We start from the raw sequence: 20,068 nt of genomic DNA, 5'->3' as shown, positions 1-20,068 counted from the left end.
CACCAAGGCAGAAGCGACTCTCATCGCTGAAGACGACACGTCTCCATTCGTCCCTCCATTCACGCCTGTCGCGACACCACTGGAGGCGGGCTGCACGATGTTGGGGCGTGAGCGGAAGACGGCCTAACGGTGTGCGGGACCGTAGCCCAGCTTCATGGAGACGGTTGCGAATGGTCCTCGCCGATACCCCAGGAGCAACAGTGTCCCTAATTTGCTGGGAAGTGGCGCTGCGGTCCCCTACGGCACTGCGTAGGATCCTACGGTCTTGGCGTGCATCCGTGCGTCGCTGCGGTACGGTCCCAGGTCGACGGGCACGTGCACCTCCCGCCGACCACTGGCGACCACATCGATGTACTGTGGAGACCTCACGCCCCACATGTTGAGCAATTCGGCGGTACGTCCACCCGGCCTCCCGCATGCCCACTACACGCCCTCGCTCAAAGTCCGTCAACTGCACATACGGTTCACGTCCACGCTGTCGCGGCATGCTACCAGTGTTAAGGACTGCGATGGAGCTCCGTATGCCACGGCAAACTGGCTGACACTGACGGCGGCGGTGCACAAATGCTGCGCAGCTAGCGCCATTCGACGGCCAACACAGCGGTTCCTGGTGTGGCCGCTGTGCCGTGCGTGTGATCATTGCTTGTACAGCCCTCTCGCAGTGTCCGGAGCAAGTATAGTGGGTCTGACACACCGGTGTCAATGTGTTCTTTTTTCCATTTCCAGGAGTGTACATGCTGATTGACGGCTGGCGCACAGAACAACTGCTCTCGGCCTCAAAAACACATTTTGCCGGGAAACTGAATTCGTAAGCTCCGTAGACGATTATCTTTCTTGTGAAGTATTCGCCCTTGTTCAACCTAGTATTGGTCTACGATGAACGTTTATAGAGCCTCGGTACCGTCCTCTATTTGGAGCGTATTTGACGCTGCTTCTGCTGCAGTCTGTGTCAAACCTGCGTCTGAAATTTGCATATAAGGACGGAAAAAGTAAAAGATATAAACACACACCGCATTATATAAAATGTAAACATCTTGCTGTCAAAACGTTATTAGGGGATTATGAGAGAATATAACACGTAAGTAAAACGTAGGCATTCCCTTCTGTATATATTATCTTGGAGCCTACAGGGCGTAATCAGTGCCAACTTCCAAATTAAATCACCAAACGGGCATACTCATTCTTCTTCCAAAACATACATTTGGTGAAGCGGCCATGATCTTACAGCCTCGTTGACACGCTTAGGTTAACTATTCCTGTGATTCCGTAAGTTTTTTATAAGCTCTAGTTTCATAGCACTGTGTTTTCGAAAGTATTCGTCTGAATATTAACACACTGGGATATTTAGTGGGTCGCCAACGAACACAGTGGAAGGGTGACAAGAATACGGCTTCAGTCGACGCCATGGCTCGTGTGCTACAGCACACTTCCCGCCACTGCCACGCTGACTGAACAGACGGAGGGGGAAGAGGGGGAAATAACAACTGTTTTCTGCCATTCCTTGCCTACGTACAGAGAGAAACTACAGCACTTCCCCCGTCATGCATTGAAATTATAATGAAATCTAGACCTTTAGCTGCTTACAGGCGGTGATAAATATCAACGGGGACAGATGAAAAGTGTGTGCCCCGACCAGGACTCGAACCGGGGACCTCCTGCTTACATGGCAGACGCTCTATCCGACTGAGCCACCGAGGACACAGACGATAGTGCCACTATAGGGACTTATCTCTGGCACGCTCCCCGTGAGAGCCGCATTTTCCAATTTTCTGTCCATACACTACATTTGTAGGTGATTCGATAGCCGAGGTAACTGAAGCACGCCAATGCAGTAGAGCTCTACTCGGAAGTAGCCGATTCGAAGCCTGCGGATTGAATATATTTACACTGTCAGTATTTGAACAGCTACTGGATGGGCCGGCCGCGGTGGTCTCGCGGTTCTAGGCGCGCAGTCCGGAACCGTGCGACTGCTACGGTCGCAGGTTCGAATCCTGCCTCGGGCATGGATGTGTGTGATGTCCTTAGGTTAGTTAGGTTTAAGTAGTTCTAAGTTCTAGGGGACTAATGACCACAGCAGTTGAGTCCCATAGTGCTCAGAGCCATTTAGCTACTGGATGGGATAGTTAAAACGTAAAGTTGCTGGTCACCAAAGTTTGAGTCAATATCACTAATCAAATTTCAAATCTCTCCGCAATGACTTTCAGAACTATTGGCGAGGATTCGTCTGTCGGATGGGAAAGCCAAGCTTGTCACCACCTTTGACGCTCATTGAAAGGAGTGGGCTGATTACGACACTGGGTCTCACCCTTTTCTGATCGTCAAACAATACAGATACCACGCTAAATATACTGTACATTCATTACAGTCACCTATACTTAATAGAGTCAACTAAGGAACACCTGTCACACAATCTAAGATTTGAAACGTTGTGTCCAGAAGAAGAAACCCGTTCTTGATCAGGGTCTCCCAACCTCAACGTCTCCCAGGAAAAATGTCATACGACATTTCATTCCATAATAAGTTGAGAATCTCCTTCACGCCGTTTCAGACAAGTCCAGATTTGATTTCGTCCACATGAAAGCGCATCATTGCAACCGAAGAAGATACTGAAATTGGACTTTTCCGCAAAGTTCACCTAAATCCATCATAACAATTCCATGTTCCTCCGTCACAAAGCTGAGTTTTTCTTTTTATCTTCGCCAACAAACTGCCTGTATCGACCTATGAAACTAATATCTCTGTAACAGCGACGTAATAAAACCAGAACGATCACTCTCGCGCTGACCATCATGTGCCTCATATTGTCATTCTCAGCCCCGTCTTGTAATGATAAGATACGCCCTAATGGAATTTGCAGTACTCAGGTGGTCCCATCGCGAATCTTTTATTTTTATCAGGATGCGTTTCGCGGTTGTTACTCATCGGTGACATGTAGATAATTTTTCCTGTTATGCGATTGTTATTGGTAGACTACTGAGAAACCACAGTTTGGCTAGGAAAACCATTTCATGCCATAGTGCAAGGGCGGTAGGAATTCGTGTTGCGATCCAAGCCACGGCCCGTGTGCCATAGCGCTCAGCCAGGCAGCACGCTGACCCCCACCGCCACGCCACACTGTCTAAGCAGGAGGAGGGGCAAGAGGAGGAAATAACAAGCACGCTGTGTTTAGATGGCAATGCAATTGTACTGCATACGATTTAACTTCATATTTCTCAATAACAACGACCATAAACAAAATCAGCTTTCAGTTTTATTTAATTATTTTTGGCGCAATGAAGACGTAATATAATGTTTATTTGATACAAACTGTTGGCATACGAACGGACGCAGACAATTTCACAGTTTTTGGGATTCATGTTGTTACGCATTTCTGGCCTATTTACCTTATAATCAAATAAAGGTTTTTCACACATTTTCATGGAAATATTGCAGCAGTTTTGCAGCTTCATTATGTAGACGTGGAAACTGTGCCCAAGGAACCCAACGAAGACGTCCTTGACGTTTTAACATAACAGGATGAGTCTTTAAAACTGAAATTACAATGCAGATAAATCAGTTACATCTGCACATACTCAGGAGCACTTTTAACTGGAAAGGAGAACAGACTTAAAAACAGATTGCAAAAGAGATGTAAGATTGGCAGTGTCCTCAAAATGTTTAGAAAACCATTCTTGTAATTCTTTCAAGACCACCATGAATTCGTCAAACCTCGCGTTTTCTTTAACAACATTGAGCCTTTTTTCACCTTCGTTTTTTTTTTTTCTTAGGGTGTACGTGTATTAATAAGCGTCAATACTGGAGCCTGGAACAGGAAACCATATACAGGTTGCCTATTTAGGAGCTTCCAGGGGCAACAAAAATTTGATTTTCAATATTTCGCATGATTACTGACCGAATTTAGAAAATTTGAATATGTAAACTAGTCATTAAGAGGTATAATCTTATGTTAAAAGTTCAGGACAGTAAGATAGGTATTACAGTTGAAAGTACTAGTTCTTATTAATGCAACATAACTGACATTCCCCAATTATCCGTACGTTAATCATCCAGTATTTCTGAATGAGAATGCTTAGCGACCTCCAACAAATTTTTTCTTGCTCTTTGACATCATCAGTATTTATTCTAAACTTCTTGACACTTTCTACAACACCACTTGTCAAGTAACTACATTCTGAAACATTTAAACACAACGAACAGAATGTGATAATTGTATTGACCAATCTCGACAACAAATGAAACTATAATGGCGCTTTTGGGGTCTAACATTTCTATGAGTATTACTTACATGGCTTCTAGATATTTCTAGACCAGATGCAGTTCAGGTGAATTTTATTATGACTGTATTAATCGAAATTACTTTTCGGTATAGTTTACATAATGTTTGCTGAAAATAATTGTTTATATAAAGATTTACGCACCTAATAAATAATAATGAAGGTCGCACATTTTGACAATATAAAACCTGTCAGCTTCTTGTCTTTGCATAACAGTCTATTGAATTAGCTATAGTAAAATAGAAACAGAAATTTTGTTTACATGAAAACTAAAGCGTAATAATATTAGTTTCACTGTAGAGGGGTCATTGACTCATTTAATTTTCAAAGTACAAGATCGATGTTTCTAAATGAATTGATATGAAAATAAAATTATATTAATAGAAAAATAGCGTTTTGGTGATCAAATATGTGCAAAGTTATATTTATAGTGGAATCTGTAATTTAAGTATAAAAATAAACTCAAGTCAGGCAAAAATTTATACAGAATCGAACATTTCAACTGAACTGCGAAAGTACTAAGGAGCAAGATTTATAGCTAACTGCATATGTCACTGACTGTAACTGCAAATTTATATCATTGTACGACACATAGTTCCGGAGGTATTACGTTATAAACGCTGAAATGACTGAAAAACTTGCTTTTGCTTAAAATGCAGCGGATATAACCCGGACTGTATTCATCCAGGTTTTCATAATGAGAGCACTCAGCGACTTCCAACAAACTTTAAACATAATTTCGAACTTTTTCCCGATTCCATGCTTAACGTGAAATATTTAACATATTAATTCATTTCAAAGTAATAAGTCGTTTGAAGCTGTGTTATACATCGATATTCAATTCTTTAAAGAATCGGGAGCTTACTGGTAGACCCTAAAAGACGTTCCGCGCTGACGTTTTGTCCCCTTGAAAAAGGAGAACAGGAAAATAAAGTGTTACAAACCAATTCATCATTCCAGTGTAGAATAAACATACAGAAAGAGTAAACGTATCACAGGTGATAAAATAAAATGGGACTCTCTTATTTGCTTAGTAAAAGACTTACAGAATTATTGTAAGTACATACATTAAATTGATACGAGATGAGGTAATATAATATGAAAGGGCAAAAGCAGATATGAGATAATGATTGAGAACTGGCAGTAGCTAAAAGAGCTTGGGATAGTCATTTTCCATCATACCTGAATGTTCAAAGACTCCAGCCAGTTGCTACAGATGTTTCCGTTGCAGTCTTTAGAAGTACCCATGAATTTGGGCACTCGTGCAAAATGTGGTCGCTGATAACCACAGTGTTGAGCGCCCGTACACCCCAACAAAATGTGGTCCAATGTTTGCTCCGATATTCCGCAGTCACGTTGGTCATCAGCGATCATTCCTCACTTACAGTTATGTAGTGATACTTCTGCTATTATGTGGCCAGTTTGGACACGGTTGAGGGAGCTCTATATTTTTCTTGGATGAGTCACTCCCGAGGTTTGGATTGTGCGATCACTTCTACTTTTCTTCTCATGATCAAGGAAGACCGTCCACTGATTTCTCCATTCTTCTGTCGGATCATAGATTTCTAGGACGAATTAGCCATTGGTTATCCTGATTGGTTCTCTAGATTTTATTCGGGTACTACTAGACCACGATATTGTTGCACTTGACCTCCCGTGGTCGCTGTCTGAATCAAGCAGTAGCGTTACAGTAAACAGCTACAGTGGCGAGTAACGAAAACGCATCGCATTGTGAATGGTTTCAAGACAGTTCTGCATATACTGTCAAATGGTTCAGCGTGTCCTCGTGGAATATCACGATAAGAACCCCCGATAAGCTGAGCTCATATTTCTAGATCTTTGGAGTTTTGACCATTCATATGTTTTTGTTTACTGTCGGAAATTATGTGTGGCAATACTGGCGAATACTGACACCCACGTTATTACTGTGGATTCAAAGCGGCAAAGAGCCTACTCACATGGGAGCCTAACACGGCTGCAAGAATCAGAATTATGATGCTCACTGAAAAGTGTCTAATCATGTGGCATATTTACACTGTCAGGAAACTTTGGCGGCCACCTCCTCCGATTTCCACCGTAGCAATCTCGCCCGCGGCCCGTTATCCGGCAACGCAGATAGTCCGCCTCCCTGCCCTTTCTGGCGCAGGTATTGGCGAAGCCATTCGCGGAGGCGACAACGGCCACCGCTGCACTCCGTTAAGCCCGGCAATTAGGCCCCAGAGCGGTGAATTCTGCGCCCCGGTAATTACCGCCCCGTGGCAGTCTTCCACCAACTCCCGCACCACCTTCGCTATCACTGGCGCGCCGCGGCTCTATGGCCTGACACGGGAATGGGCGATTGAGCAGTCATGCGAACACACTACTTCCCCCCTCCCCCCTCTCATCTCATTTCCCGCAATCTATTCGCCGTTCTATTCCCCCATGCACTTCACATCAATCAACACTGCCAGATGCGTCAACAGCAGATCGAGCGAGTGTGATAACACACCGATTATACAGGCGTGAGACAGCGAGCTAGCTGGTGGCGGCATTTACGTGTCGAGCAGCGGACGATGAAGTGTGTGGATCAATCAGAGCGATCGGAGCGGGCGTCGGTGAAATGATGATGTGGCGAGGCCTATGAGAAAGTCGGGACGCGGCGCGCAGGTGACGTCATTTGACACTACAGACAGGGAACGAGCTACTATTCCAGACCAGTTTAACAATTCTTAAATGCATGAAAGCTCATTCACACGACAAAATTACATTTCATTGACATACTGATTTCACGTGGGCCCTGCGCGAAGCCGATCATTCGCGAAGTAATCTGGCAAGGCAACTAGTTCGTTATGGGCTCGTATTTCCCGTGGGCCCCGTGTTGTGGAGTGTGAAGGAAGTATGGATGGTCGGGGCCAACGAGATACATGGGGCCTGAAACGAGCTTGTGACGTCACACTAGTCGGCCTGTACGCCACACTTCGCGAACGCTCGGCTCTGCGCAGGGCCCACAAGAAATCAATATTTAATTCAAAAGGTACCCACTAACGGTCTTAATTTTGTTGTACGCCATAGAGAACAGTCAAGAATTATAAAACTCGTCTGAAATAGTTACTCGCTCCCAGCCGGTGACGGCTGCCGGCTTTCATAAGAACTGAAGTGTCATGTGCTGTGATATGCGCGCCACGACCCATCTTTCATATGTACCTCGCCGACGGTGTAGTTGAAAGTTTTGAGGTACTGCTCTCTTGTAAATATCGATGACAGGAAAATTTTTGGGTGTTGGTTGCGTGATGGATCCGACAGTGGACAGCCGTATTTTGACGGAGATAACTGACATACCGAGTACCATAACTTACCTTCAGAAGCACGGTGTGGTGTAACAATTAAAATGTAAAAAATGCAGACAACTGTAAAGTGTTTCCTTACTGCAGCCGTGATGATTGTATGTGACGCTGTGGAAAGGTGAATTTGTGGCAATCTCATTAGCAAATCTAGGCCCACTATCCGCAATAACATTTCTTTCACTTATTACTTTTGTTGTAGCTCGTCTGTGTCCACGAGATCGGTGTTAGTGATCGTTCACTCATTGATTGATTGAGAAAGCGAGAGTGGCAACTTCTACATTTTCTGTTTGTTATGATATATTTTGAAGATAGTGTTTCTTTTTCTTACTTTAAATTTACTTTTTTGTTTGGTGTAAGAAAATGAGTATTAGTTAGTAGGAGAAGTCTTCTTTTTCTTTGGGCGGGGGGTTCTGTGCAGGTATGTCATGTTTGTATAAAGTGGCTGGCTTATTTTATGTTCATCTTCATCTACATTCATACTCTGCAAGCCACCTGACGGTGTGTGGCGTAGGGTACTTTGAGTACCTCTATCGGTTCTCCCTTCTATTCCAGTCTAGTATTGTTCGTGGGAAGAAAGATTGTCGGTATGCCTCTGTGTGGGCTCTAATCTCTCTGATTTTATTCTCGTGGTCTCTTCGAGAGATATACGTAGGAGGCAGCAATATAATGCTTCACTCCTCGGGGAAGGTATTTTCTCGAAACTTCAACAAAAGCCCGTACCGAGCTACTGAGCGTCTCTCCTGCAGAGTCTTCCACTGGAGTTTATCTATCATCTCCGTAACGCTTTCGCGATTACTAAATGATCCTTTAACTAAGCGCGCTGCTCTCCGTTGGATCTTATCTATCTCTTCTATCAACCCTATCTGGTACAGATTCCACACTGCTGAGCAGTATTCAAGCAGTGGACGAACAAGTGTACTGTAACCTACTTCCTTTGTTTTCAGACCGCATTTTCTTAGGATTCTTCCAGTGAATCTCAGTCTGGCATCTGCTTTACCGACGATTAATTTTATATCGTCATTCCATTTTAAATCACTCCTAATGCCTACTCCCTGATAATTTATGGAATTAACTGCTTCCAGTTGCTGACCTGCTATATTGTAGCTAAATGATAAAGGATTTTTCTTTCTGTGTATTCGCAGCACATTACACTTGTCTACATTGAGATTCAATTGCCATTGCCTGCATCTTCCTCAATTCGTTGCAGATCCTCCTGCATATATATAGTGAGTAGCAACGGTCCTACGTCCTAAGAAGCTGTCATGGTCAAGAAATGAAAAAAGGTGATATGATGTGAAACGTACATTTGTTATCTGTGGAATGTACTCTCTTTTGTAAGTGTACAGACAGTCTGACTTGTTAGTGTATTTTCGTGAGGACGGCCTTAGTTCACATGTAAACACTGTGTTAGAACATCGATTTGTAGCGATTTATGTGAATGATTTTAACATTGGTAACAATTCACGTAATTAACATCATTTCACAATGTAGAGAGCCTCGCACTCCTTTGCTGTTACTGTATTTCTACAGTGAAAAGGAGGATTTTACAGCCTAACATGTGCTGAAAAAAATGTAAGTTATGTATCATTTTCACGGTTTTTTTTAATGTAGTACTGTCTGCATAACATGTTTGTGCAGTTATTTATATACAACTTGCGCTTCATTTTTGTACTTCTTAGTTTTGCAGTGGCCAAAACACGAAATTACAAATGTAAAATAAATAATTTCTGCAGTCAACGGCGAATATGATGTCGTTTAAAAAGTGTACATGACTGTGAATGCCGACTGCGGGAAGTTAATTACCTGAATATTATTTCAACCTTTGAAGGTAAGGCAGAGATCATAAACCATACATAACAAGTGAATAAATATGCAAGTGCGATTGGAGCAAGACTCACCAACAATAACCAACAACTGGTGGCAGTTATAGTACTTGTTACTACCAAAAAAACAATGAAATTAAAGAAAACAATTATCCTTGCATTAAGTAGAACATCTGCACTGCATCTAGTGTGATTACAGTATAATTATTAAGGATATTTATAAGTTGGACAAATGTGTCCCAAGTACGTGAAAGGCCTAGACGATTCGAGAGGTGTAGCCATTGTGTTGGGAGAAGCGAGAGAGAGCCTTACAAACGGTAGTTAGTACAGACACAAGTCAGCATCCCACAGCCACACTATCTCTTCTGTCGGCGCGGCGGCGAGCACGGATTTATTTCTCTCTTTCGCGCTTCATTTCCTTTGAACGAAAAGATCGCGAGAGGCAGCGAGACTGATTTCCATGCCGCCGCCCATGTCTGCACTCAGATTGTGCAGTTAAAGAGCATAATTACGGTCGCTTTTCTGCTTCGCGCTTTCTTAAAGAGCATTTCTAAAGAAACTGCAGTATTCTTGCAAGAGGATATTGTCATCTGTCTGCATTTTCAGTGCCGTATTACTTTCTCTCACGTTTTAAGAATACTGCATTCTTTCATGGCGTCATGGCTGTCTTTTGTAATGGTTTTGAACGACTTCTGTAACCACATCTGCGAGAAACTGTATGTTTGCATCCGCAGTAATATTATGAGAAATGTATCTCTGATATTGAGTTCTGAAAGATCGTTATTACTGACCTTTTCTTTCTACTTAATACAACGGCAACTCCTTTACAACTAAGGGAGTAGGGGATAATTAGTAATTTACAGTTTTCTTAAGACGTGTGTGCACTGAAAGAAATGCAATATGTCCTAACACACACAAGGGTTGAAGATTACGTAAAAGTGTGTTCCCGGAAGAGGGAAGGAAGAAAGTCTAGAGTTTAATGACCCATCGATAATGGGACCATTGGTGTCAGAGACCTCTATAAGCCATAGTGAGTGCAAACTCTGGGACGACAGTACATTAGTAGTACAGATCATCAACCAACTGGCACTACCGATCATAGGTAGTTTGTTCGCATCTAACAACTTCCATTTTCACATATATTATTGCAATGATGATTCTCAAAATTGTTAAATTTTTCAACATGGAAGCATGTGCGTGTCTTCTACCGAACTTCCGTAATTCTTAAGCACAATTCACTTGGAAATACGTTAACTACTATTCTGCCTTCGACACGTTGTATTCCAGAAAAGTTGCCGACTTAACTTGTTTCTGTGGTTTTGTTTGGTGTTACCACCTCGCCCATACCCAGAATGGAATCTACAAAATTCTCGTCGTTCTCCATTAACTTCCTTAACAGACCATCAGTGCCTGAAAATAAATACTTATTAATTGACCTGGGACTCGATCGACCCAAGGACCAGTCTCAGGTAGCACCTGAAGAAGACAGCGAGGTACGCTGTTGAAATATCGTGCGAGAACGACGCGAACATCCGGCTGGATTCCCGAATATCCAAGATGTCAACAGATCGCCGGGAGAGCATGAAAAATTAAAAAAAAATGTTGTTAGAACGCTAAAATAATGCCAACACAATCATTTAAATAGTCCCCACTAGGGTTACCTTTCAGTGAGTTCGACATTCTTTGATCATGTGACAAGGATGTTAACTGTGATAAATGAAAGATTGGATAAAACATAAACTGTTAGAAGTACTTCTGTAATAATTATTCAAACTAAGATAGCCGATTAGCACAGAAATTGACCATCAACTGACTATATTTCTTCTACTGGGTCGTTGTTATCTATCCTATTCCTAAACAGCACATATAAATTGTGCCCTGCAGAGTGTATATTTTTCAAAAAATGGTTCAAATGGCTCTGAGCACTATGGAACTTAACTTCTGAGGTCATCAGTCCCCTAGAACTTAGAACTACTTAAACATAACGAACCTAAGAACACCACACACATTCATGTCCGAGGCAAGATTCGAACCTGCGACCGTAGCGGTCGCGCGGTTCCAGACTGTAGCGCTTAGAACCGCTCGGCCACTCCGGCCGACGTATATTTGGCAACATAAGTCATCACAGTAGCTCTGCAGTTCGGGGTTACTCTTTCTCACTCTGAAACTTTAAGGTTGACGATCCACGACTCAAAAATAAAATAGCCATTCCTTCAGTCTTAACTAACAGAAAGTCTGTTCTCTGCGACCGTAAACTATAAACTTTACTGGATGGTGCCAGTGCCAGTTTGTCTTACAGTTTTCCATAACGCGCTATTCGAACACACGCTCATGACAGATGCGTCTTAGTCGATATCCGTCGTACGGAGACTCAAAATGTGTGATCTGAGGATAGCGTCGTAACGCATACGAATTTTCAACTTAACACTATACCTGTAGTAAACAAAGACCATGAAGGTGTCAAAAATTAATACACCTCCCTTTTTAGTTATAATACTAAAATTAACACATAACGTTTAAGTGATAATTCGTCAGGATTCAGGCAATGTCAAATTGCGGTAGCTATCTACACTCCTGGAAATTGAAATAAGAACACCGTGAATTCATTGTCCCAGGAAGGGAAACTTTATTGACACATTCCTGGGGTCAGATACATCACATGATCACACTGACAGAACCACAGGCAACAGAGCATGCACAATGTCGGCACTAGTACAGTGTATATCCACATTTCGCAGCAATGCAGGGAGCTATTCTCCCATGGAGACGATCGTAGAGATGCTGGATGTAGTCCTGTGGAACGGCTTGCCATGCCATTTCCACCTGGCGCCTCAGTTGGACCAGCGTTCGTGCTGGACGTGCAGACCGCGTGAGACGACGCTTCATCCAGTCCCAAACATGCTCAATGGGGGACAGATCCGGAGATCTTGCTGCCCAGGGTAGTTGACTTACACCTTCTAGAGCACGTTGGGTGGCACGGGATACATGCGGACGTGCATTGTCCTGTTGGAACAGCAAGTTCCCTTGCCGGTCTAGGAATGGTAGGACGATGGGTTCGATGACGGTTTGGATGTACCGTGCACTATTCAGTGTCCCCTCGACGATCACCAGAGGTGTACGGCCAGTATAGGAGATCGCTCCCCACACCATGATGCCGGGTGTTGGCCCTGTGTGCCTCGGTCGTATGTAGTCCTGATTGTGGCGCTCACCTGCAAGGCGCCAAACACGCATACGACCATCATTGGCACCAAGGCAGAAGCGACTCTCATCGCTGAAGACGACACGTCTCCATTCGTCCCTCCATTCACGCCTGTCGCGACACCACTGGAGGCGGGCTGCACGATGTTGGGGCGTGAGCGGAAGACGGCCTAACGGTGTGCGGGACCGTAGCCCAGCTTCTTGGAGACGGTTGCGAATGGTCCTCGCCGATACCCCAGGAGCAACAGTGTCCCTAATTTGCTGGGAAGTGGCGGTGCGGTCCCCTACGGCACGGCGTAGGATCCTACGGTCTTGGCGTGCATCCGTGCGTCGCTGCGGTCCGGTTCCAGGTCGACGGGCACGTGCACCTTCCGCCGACCACTGGCGACAACATCGATGTACTGTGGAGACCTCACGCCCCACGTGTTGAGCAATTCGGCGGTACGTCCACCCGGCCTCCCGAATGCCCACTATACGCCCTCGCTCAAAGTCCGTCAACTGCAAATACGGTTCACGTCCACGCTGTCGCGGCATGCTACCAGTGTTAAAGACTGCGATGGAGCTCCGTATGCCACGGCAAACTGGCTGACACTGACGGCGGCGGTGCACAAATGCTGCGCAGCTAGCGCCATTCGACGGCCAACACAGCGGTTCCTGGTGTGTCCGCTGTGCCGTGCGTGTGATCATTGCTTGTACAGCCCTCTCGCAGTGTCCGGAGCAAGTATGGTGGGTCTGACACACCGGTGTCAATGTGTTCTTTTTTCCATTTCCAGGAGTGCATATAGGAAATTATATCATTAACGTTCTTGGAAGTAATGAACTCACATTACAAGCAACATGTTTCTTCACCAGCCCTTCTCCCTAAACCTGTACAAACAGATATTAATATTCGAATACGTTGCCTGTACGTATAACAATATTTTACCGTCACAGTAATATTGAGTGCATCGTACGAGAACAGATGGAATCATTTCCACCATTTTTTTTAAGTGTATTAAATGACAGAGTTATAACCGCACATTCAAGCACACAGTTTAATTCTAATTCTGAAACATATTTATGAATAAGGTGTAATGCATACGACAACCACATATCAGGTTTTGTGCAGATTCCTGCATCTCTACAGCTTCTACGGAAACGCAATTGGAGGTATTGAAGCGGAAGAACAATTCTTCTTACAGAGAGTCAGAACATTTCTTGTGACGTTTCCCCGGAAGGTTACTTACACTACAGACTCAGAAACACGAGGTTGTCATCTACGTATTACAGTCTCTGAGCCTTGCCTTAGGTAAAAGTGTGGAACGTACTTGGCGGTTGGATCGGGTGGAATTTCTGGGGAGATAGGAGAGTTTGCATTGGAGGCTTAATATGGGGCACTGTGTTCGGGGTCCTTGAGAAATATGCTTGTCCGTGATGAGCGGCGAACTAGCAACATTCAGCAGAAGGTGCTATTTGGACGGCGGTAACCGGACCTACGCGTTTACTATCGTACAAAGGTTGCACCATTTCTGAACAATCAGGCCGACGTTCTAGTCCTTCGCAGTTCAGGACTAGATTTGAAGTGCAAAAGAAATCGCTGCTTTAACTTGTAAACTCAGCGTTCGCTAATTTATCTGTTTGCCCCCCCCCCCCCCCTACGACACCCCTCCCCCACCCTCTGTAACATTTAACACTTCACGATTCACAATATTATAGACTGCAGATAACAGTCGAACGGGTTGACAGTCGTGATGGGAGGGTTCGTGCTAATCGCTAAACTGAAGGATTGTCTTAGTACCAACCACTGAAGGCCATAATAATACAAGAAGGGAAATCAATTATTACGAGAAAATATTTTCGAAACGACTGTCATAAATAGTATAGAAAAAAATTCAGTGAAGCTGCATAATTTCCGACATTATTTGGCATTTCATTCGACGGCGACTAGAACTGAAATACGTAAATAGGGAATATTAACTGTTTTTGAAATTTCCTGCTCATGTAACATGAGAATTTGTTTAATTCGGAATGACAGTAGAAGATGAACCTCTGGAAATTGCTTAATTTCCATCCAATCTCTGTCAACAGAACGGTGCCAGCAAACAGCAAGAGATAGGAGGCAGAAAAAGCGACGAGTGGACGAGAGAGGAGTGCATGCACGCACATTTCTCTCTCTCTAGTAGAGGGGCTCTATCTTCCTCTGGAGGTTCGCCAAAGAGCATTTAGACCAGCTGTTTAGAGCGTTCACATTACAGGGCAGCCGAGCATATTTACGTTAATATCATTCCTGGTCTGGGCTCGGTACCGCATGTAAAAAATGTAGAACCTGGCAGCGCTGCTTTCATATCAATGTCCACACAACTTTAACGTACTCTCAAATTCCACATGTTAGGAGAGAGGTAACTGTCAACCCGAGAAGAACGACATTATTCAACATTTATGTTTTTCAACTCTCAGTAGCAAGTAAGTCATAAAGCCGATTCTCAAAAATTTTACAAAAGGCTGTTCCAAATAGAAATAGAATCAGCGATTAATAGGAAAGGCTACTATTCACCTTTAAAACGAAACGCATATTTGCTAACACGTGTAGAAAAAAACTGATTGGTCCATAAGATGCATGACCCGTTCTCTTTCATAGAATAAATAGGCAGATACATACAACTTGAAAATTATCGACGATATTTCTTCTTCTCACTAAGAGCAAATGAATTATAAAAACATCGCACACAGTTAGGAAGTCCGGTTACCACATAAAGCACCGAGGAGAAATTCACACGGTAGTCCTACCTGCTATCTAGGAATTAAGGGGTAATACTGGTTAAAAGCGTATATAATATTCATTGTTTCACAATGATGAAAGCTTAAAAATACTCTTCGGACCTGCTTAAATATAAATTACTGTATACTGATCTTTGCTACTCATTTCGGAATTTATGGTCTCAGGCCGTAAGTAAATTTAGATTCTCACTGAGCCTAGAGATGGAACCTTTGGTCCTGCAACGCGCCCCAAAGAGAATGAACGTAGCCTATTACTGTGAATAAATGAAATCTATGCAATTTGTAGAAATAAATTCCAAGACAAACACGATATCAATTACTTCCCACTCTTTGTAGTGGAGGTATCATACGAGGTGTCCCACGAGGAATGGTCAGTACTCATGGATATGACAGTAACGATCATTCGAAGCAAAAAAGTGTAGTTAAAATGGGTTTTAAAATGTATACCTTTAGAGATATGAACACCACATCTTCGATACTATGAAACAAATCTCCTCTACTGAAAGCTCTTTCCTTTCAATATTTTGAGCGGTGATATTATGGACCAAAACAAGATAAAAATGTCCAGTAGACATGGGCTCTAAATGCTATTGAGCACTTGTCCATCTTCGCTACAGTGAAACACATTTCTTCTACTGAACAGATGGTCATAGCTCTTAAAGTATGCATTTAAGTCCCATGTTTACTGGGAATGTTTTCTTCTTTTGGTCCATACTACCTCCTCCCAAAATATGGAATGCAAAGAGCTTGCAGTAGAAAAGAAATGCCCACAGCTCTTTAGGTATGCATTTTAGAGCCCACGTTTACTAGACTTTTTTGCTTCGAATGATCGTTCCTGTCACATCTCAGAATACTGATCATTCCTCAAGGGACATACAATATACAGAGAGTGACGAAACGATCTGTAACATAAGCAACGAGTTAATAGTAACCACAAACTTTTCGTAGATATGCACTTAACTGTAAAGAAAAAAGTTGCGTTAATATTCAATCACATGTTGACAAAGTTTATAAGTGGTGCAAATATTGATAACTCACTTAAAATGTTCAAAAATGAAAAATTGTTGTTTACACCACAAAACGAAAAAACAGTATCCTTAACCTCAGTGTCAATGGATTAGAACTGGAATCCGTTAGTTCATACAAATATCCGAGTGTAACAATTTTTAGGTATAGGAAATCCAACGAATCTGTAGACCCAGTCATAAGTAAAGCAGTGGCAGACTTCGTTTCATTGGTCGGATGTTGGGAAAATGCTCTCGTCAATAAATAACATAGTTTACGGAACACTCGCGTCACTCGTCGTAGAATATTGCTGAAGTGTATGAGACCTGTAACAGACAGGAGTGTCAGGGTATACTGAACGCATACATAGATTTGCCTGAACTCAAGCGCCAGCGTCACGGATAAGTGGAACAACTTGAAATGCCAGATGACTGAAAATACACCCGAGCTAACCCGCAAAACGCCGGTTTAAAAAGTTCAAGAACCAGCATTAAGTGAGGAATCTAGGAATATTTCACAAATCCCTACGCATCGCTCCAGAGGAGACTACGGAGATAAGATTAGACTGAGCATGCAAATGCATTTAAGCAGTCATTCTGCCCACGACAGATGCGTGAATGGAATGGGAAGAATCCATGATAAGTGGTACAATGGGAAGAACCCTCTGCCATGCACTTATTAGTGATTTACAGTGAGTGCAAGTAGACGTATAGACGAATTCCAAGAAGTGCAGTGATATGACACTGGACTTACTTTGTGATGCTTGTTAATTCAGATTTATGATACCATGGTTTTCCTAAACACATTATGAAAATGCCAGGATGGTTCGTTCAAAAAAATGGCTCTGAGCACTATGGCACTTAACATCTGTGGTCACCAGTCCCCTAGAACTTAGAACTACTTAAACCTAACTAACCTAAGGACAACACACACATCCATGCCCGAGGCAGGATTCGAACCTGCGACCGTAGCAGTCGCGCGGTTCCGGACTGAGCGCCTAGAACCCCTAGACCATCGCGGCCGGCGGTTCGTTCAAAATGGTTCTTCATATTCCGCCCTTAAAGCAAAACGAGGATAATGGAATGTAGTCGAATTTAATCGGGTGATGCTGAGGGAGTTAGATTGGGAAATAAGACACTTAAAGTAGTAAAGGAGTTTTGCTATTTGGGGAGCAAAATAACTGATGATGGTCGAAGTAGAGAGGATATAAAATGTAGACTGGCAATGGCAAGGAAAGCGTTTCTGAAGAAGAGAAATTTGTTAACATCGAGTGTAGATTTAAGTGTCGGGAAATCGTTTCTGAAAGTATTTGTATGAAGTGTAGCCATGTATGGAAGTGAAACATGGACAATAAATAGTTTGGACAAGAAAATTAGATGGGTAGATCACATAATTAATGAGGAGGTATTGAATAGGATTGGAGAGAAGAGAAGTTTGTGGCACAACTTCACTAGAAGAAGGGATCGGTTGGTAGGACATGTCCTGAGACATCAAGGGATCACAAATTTAGAATTGGAGGGCAGCGTGGAGAGTAAAAATCGTAGAGGGAGACCAAGAGATGAATACACTAAGCAGATTCGGAAGGATGTAGGTTGCAGTAGGTACTGGGAGATGAAGGAGCTTGCACAGGATAGAGTAGCATGGAGAGTTGCATCAAACCAGTCTCAGGACTGAAGACCAAACCAACAACATTCCGCCCTTATTCTGGTATAGAGTGGGAACGATAACACTCGACCAAAAAATATTTCATGCGTCTTAAGATAGGCAACCCAATTTACGTCAGTCACTTCTGGGACGGATGATGTAAGTAGGACTGCCTATCTTAAGACTCAAAGTTGGCCCTGTGCTATTTGAATCTATTTTGACCTTCTACACCCATCCCTCGTGGTCAGGTCTCGTTCACGTCCGTCGTGTTCGCCGACATTTATGCCAATCTGATGATGGCTTGAACATGATATAATCCCATAGGAAAGCTTCTAAAAGCAATGTAACATATAGTGTTATAAATTATACGTTAATGAGGAATCAGTCATGTAAAGTAATGAAATACAAAAGGTAGAAATAATGAAACGTAATCTGCTTTGTGGGTATCATTGAATCAAAATAGGAACGAGAAGAGGAGCATATATGAATTATTCGTACGCTAACGTACGCAAGACTTACAGTGCGCAGGAGAGCAACGGGGAGGGGGAGTCGACTGCAACACATACAAGAGCACATAAATACAAACCTCATTAACTAGCAGAAATTTCCCACAAATATACATAACCGTCTTACATACGCCAGAAAGAGTTCTGAGGACTATTTTTGGCGCTTTACAGTAGTATTCGTATTAAGAATACATGATTTGCTAATGGCCAGTATTCAGTCTAACAATCATAAATCAGAAATCGAAAAGATTGAACAGATAGAATGCAATATGCAAATTTAATGACACAGAAATATACTGCAAATAATATTACTGATTTTACACTATCATAAATATCAGAATACTGCAAGCTTAACAGTCATTCTCTCAAGACAGAGTAATACCCACATTACTCTATAAAAAAAAGTAGAACTTAACCCAAGAAAAAAAGAGTATACGAGACTCATATCATCTCCTCAAGAAATTTTATCAAATTAAACAACGACCGAGGTTGCACAGTGGTTAGCACACTGGAGTCTCACTTAAGAGGACGACGGTTCAAACCTGCGTCCGTCCATCCTGATTTAAGCTTTCCGTGATTTCCGGAAATCAGTCGAGGCAAATGCTGGGATGGTTCCTTTAAAAGAAAAACGACACGGTCGTTTTCCTTCCCTGTCCTTTCATAATGCGAACTTGTGCTCTGTCTCGAATAACCGTGCTGTCGACGGGACGTTAAACTATTTCATTTTCTCAAACATAAGTGGCGTATTACAACAAGGTAGAAAAGCGCGAGTCGCCTTAATGGGCAAATTGTAAACAGACAGCTAACGAAGCGGTGATCTGTTCTTAAGAGAGGGTAGTAATTGTAATGCTTCATTTATACTCTAAACCAAGGGTAATCTACCTCTTTAAAAACACCTATCGTCTCCTTTGTGTATTTGTTACTAATAAAATTTTCTAACAGCCCACCGGTTCCTCAATAAACGTGATTTATAAAGTAGGGAAGTAACTTTACAAGCTTTTTACAGCAGAGTTAAAGCAAGTTAAAGCACATAATAATAATACCTTACAAAATAATGTCAAAATTTTATGAAAACCTCATGAAAATATTTTTAAAGCCCCTAAAGTCATGTAAATGGAACGCCCATTAGCGGGATGTAGGTATCATGTATATTATCATTGCTCTAAAGCAATACTTTTAACACAACTTCAACATACCTGTAAGTGGTTTGTGTACATCTCGGTAATCTGCTCACATGAAAATTCTGGCTTATCAAGCGAGATGCCGGCGTAAATAGAATGATAGTTTAGTGATTTTCCTTACCTGAAAACCTTTAAGTCTTATTTAGTCAGTCAGTGCTCATTTATACAAAACAAATCTCAGCACTTCCGTTGCGCTGTTATTTCTAGAACATTTCAGCGAATGTTATTCTCAATTTCCGCCCTGTTCACTACATTCGTATACTGCACTACGTTAAGTATTGCTCTAACACTACCGTGCCTCTTCTGAAGTTTCAATAATAAGGCTCCTCGCTACATTGTGAAGAGTGTCATTGCGTG

The 20,068-nt window shown here is 42.6% G+C and overlaps 1 protein-coding gene and 1 non-coding gene across 2 annotated transcripts in view; both read right to left on the bottom strand.

Annotated features, from left to right (window-relative positions):
- The window catches only part of LOC126278423 (uncharacterized), a 526,524-nt gene that overhangs the window by 262,226 nt on the left and 244,230 nt on the right, over positions 1-20,068 (bottom strand). The window lies entirely within an intron of this gene.
- On the bottom strand, positions 1,625-1,698 carry Trnat-ugu (transfer RNA threonine (anticodon UGU)). The gene has a single exon. It is a non-coding gene; the product is annotated as a tRNA-Thr (tRNA).

This window comes from Schistocerca gregaria, chromosome 1 (assembly GCF_023897955.1).
Source record: "Schistocerca gregaria isolate iqSchGreg1 chromosome 1, iqSchGreg1.2, whole genome shotgun sequence".
Taxonomy (NCBI): Eukaryota; Metazoa; Arthropoda; class Insecta; order Orthoptera; family Acrididae; genus Schistocerca; species Schistocerca gregaria.
Note: the sequence above shows the minus strand (reverse complement) of the source record. Positions and strands in the feature narration are given on the sequence as shown.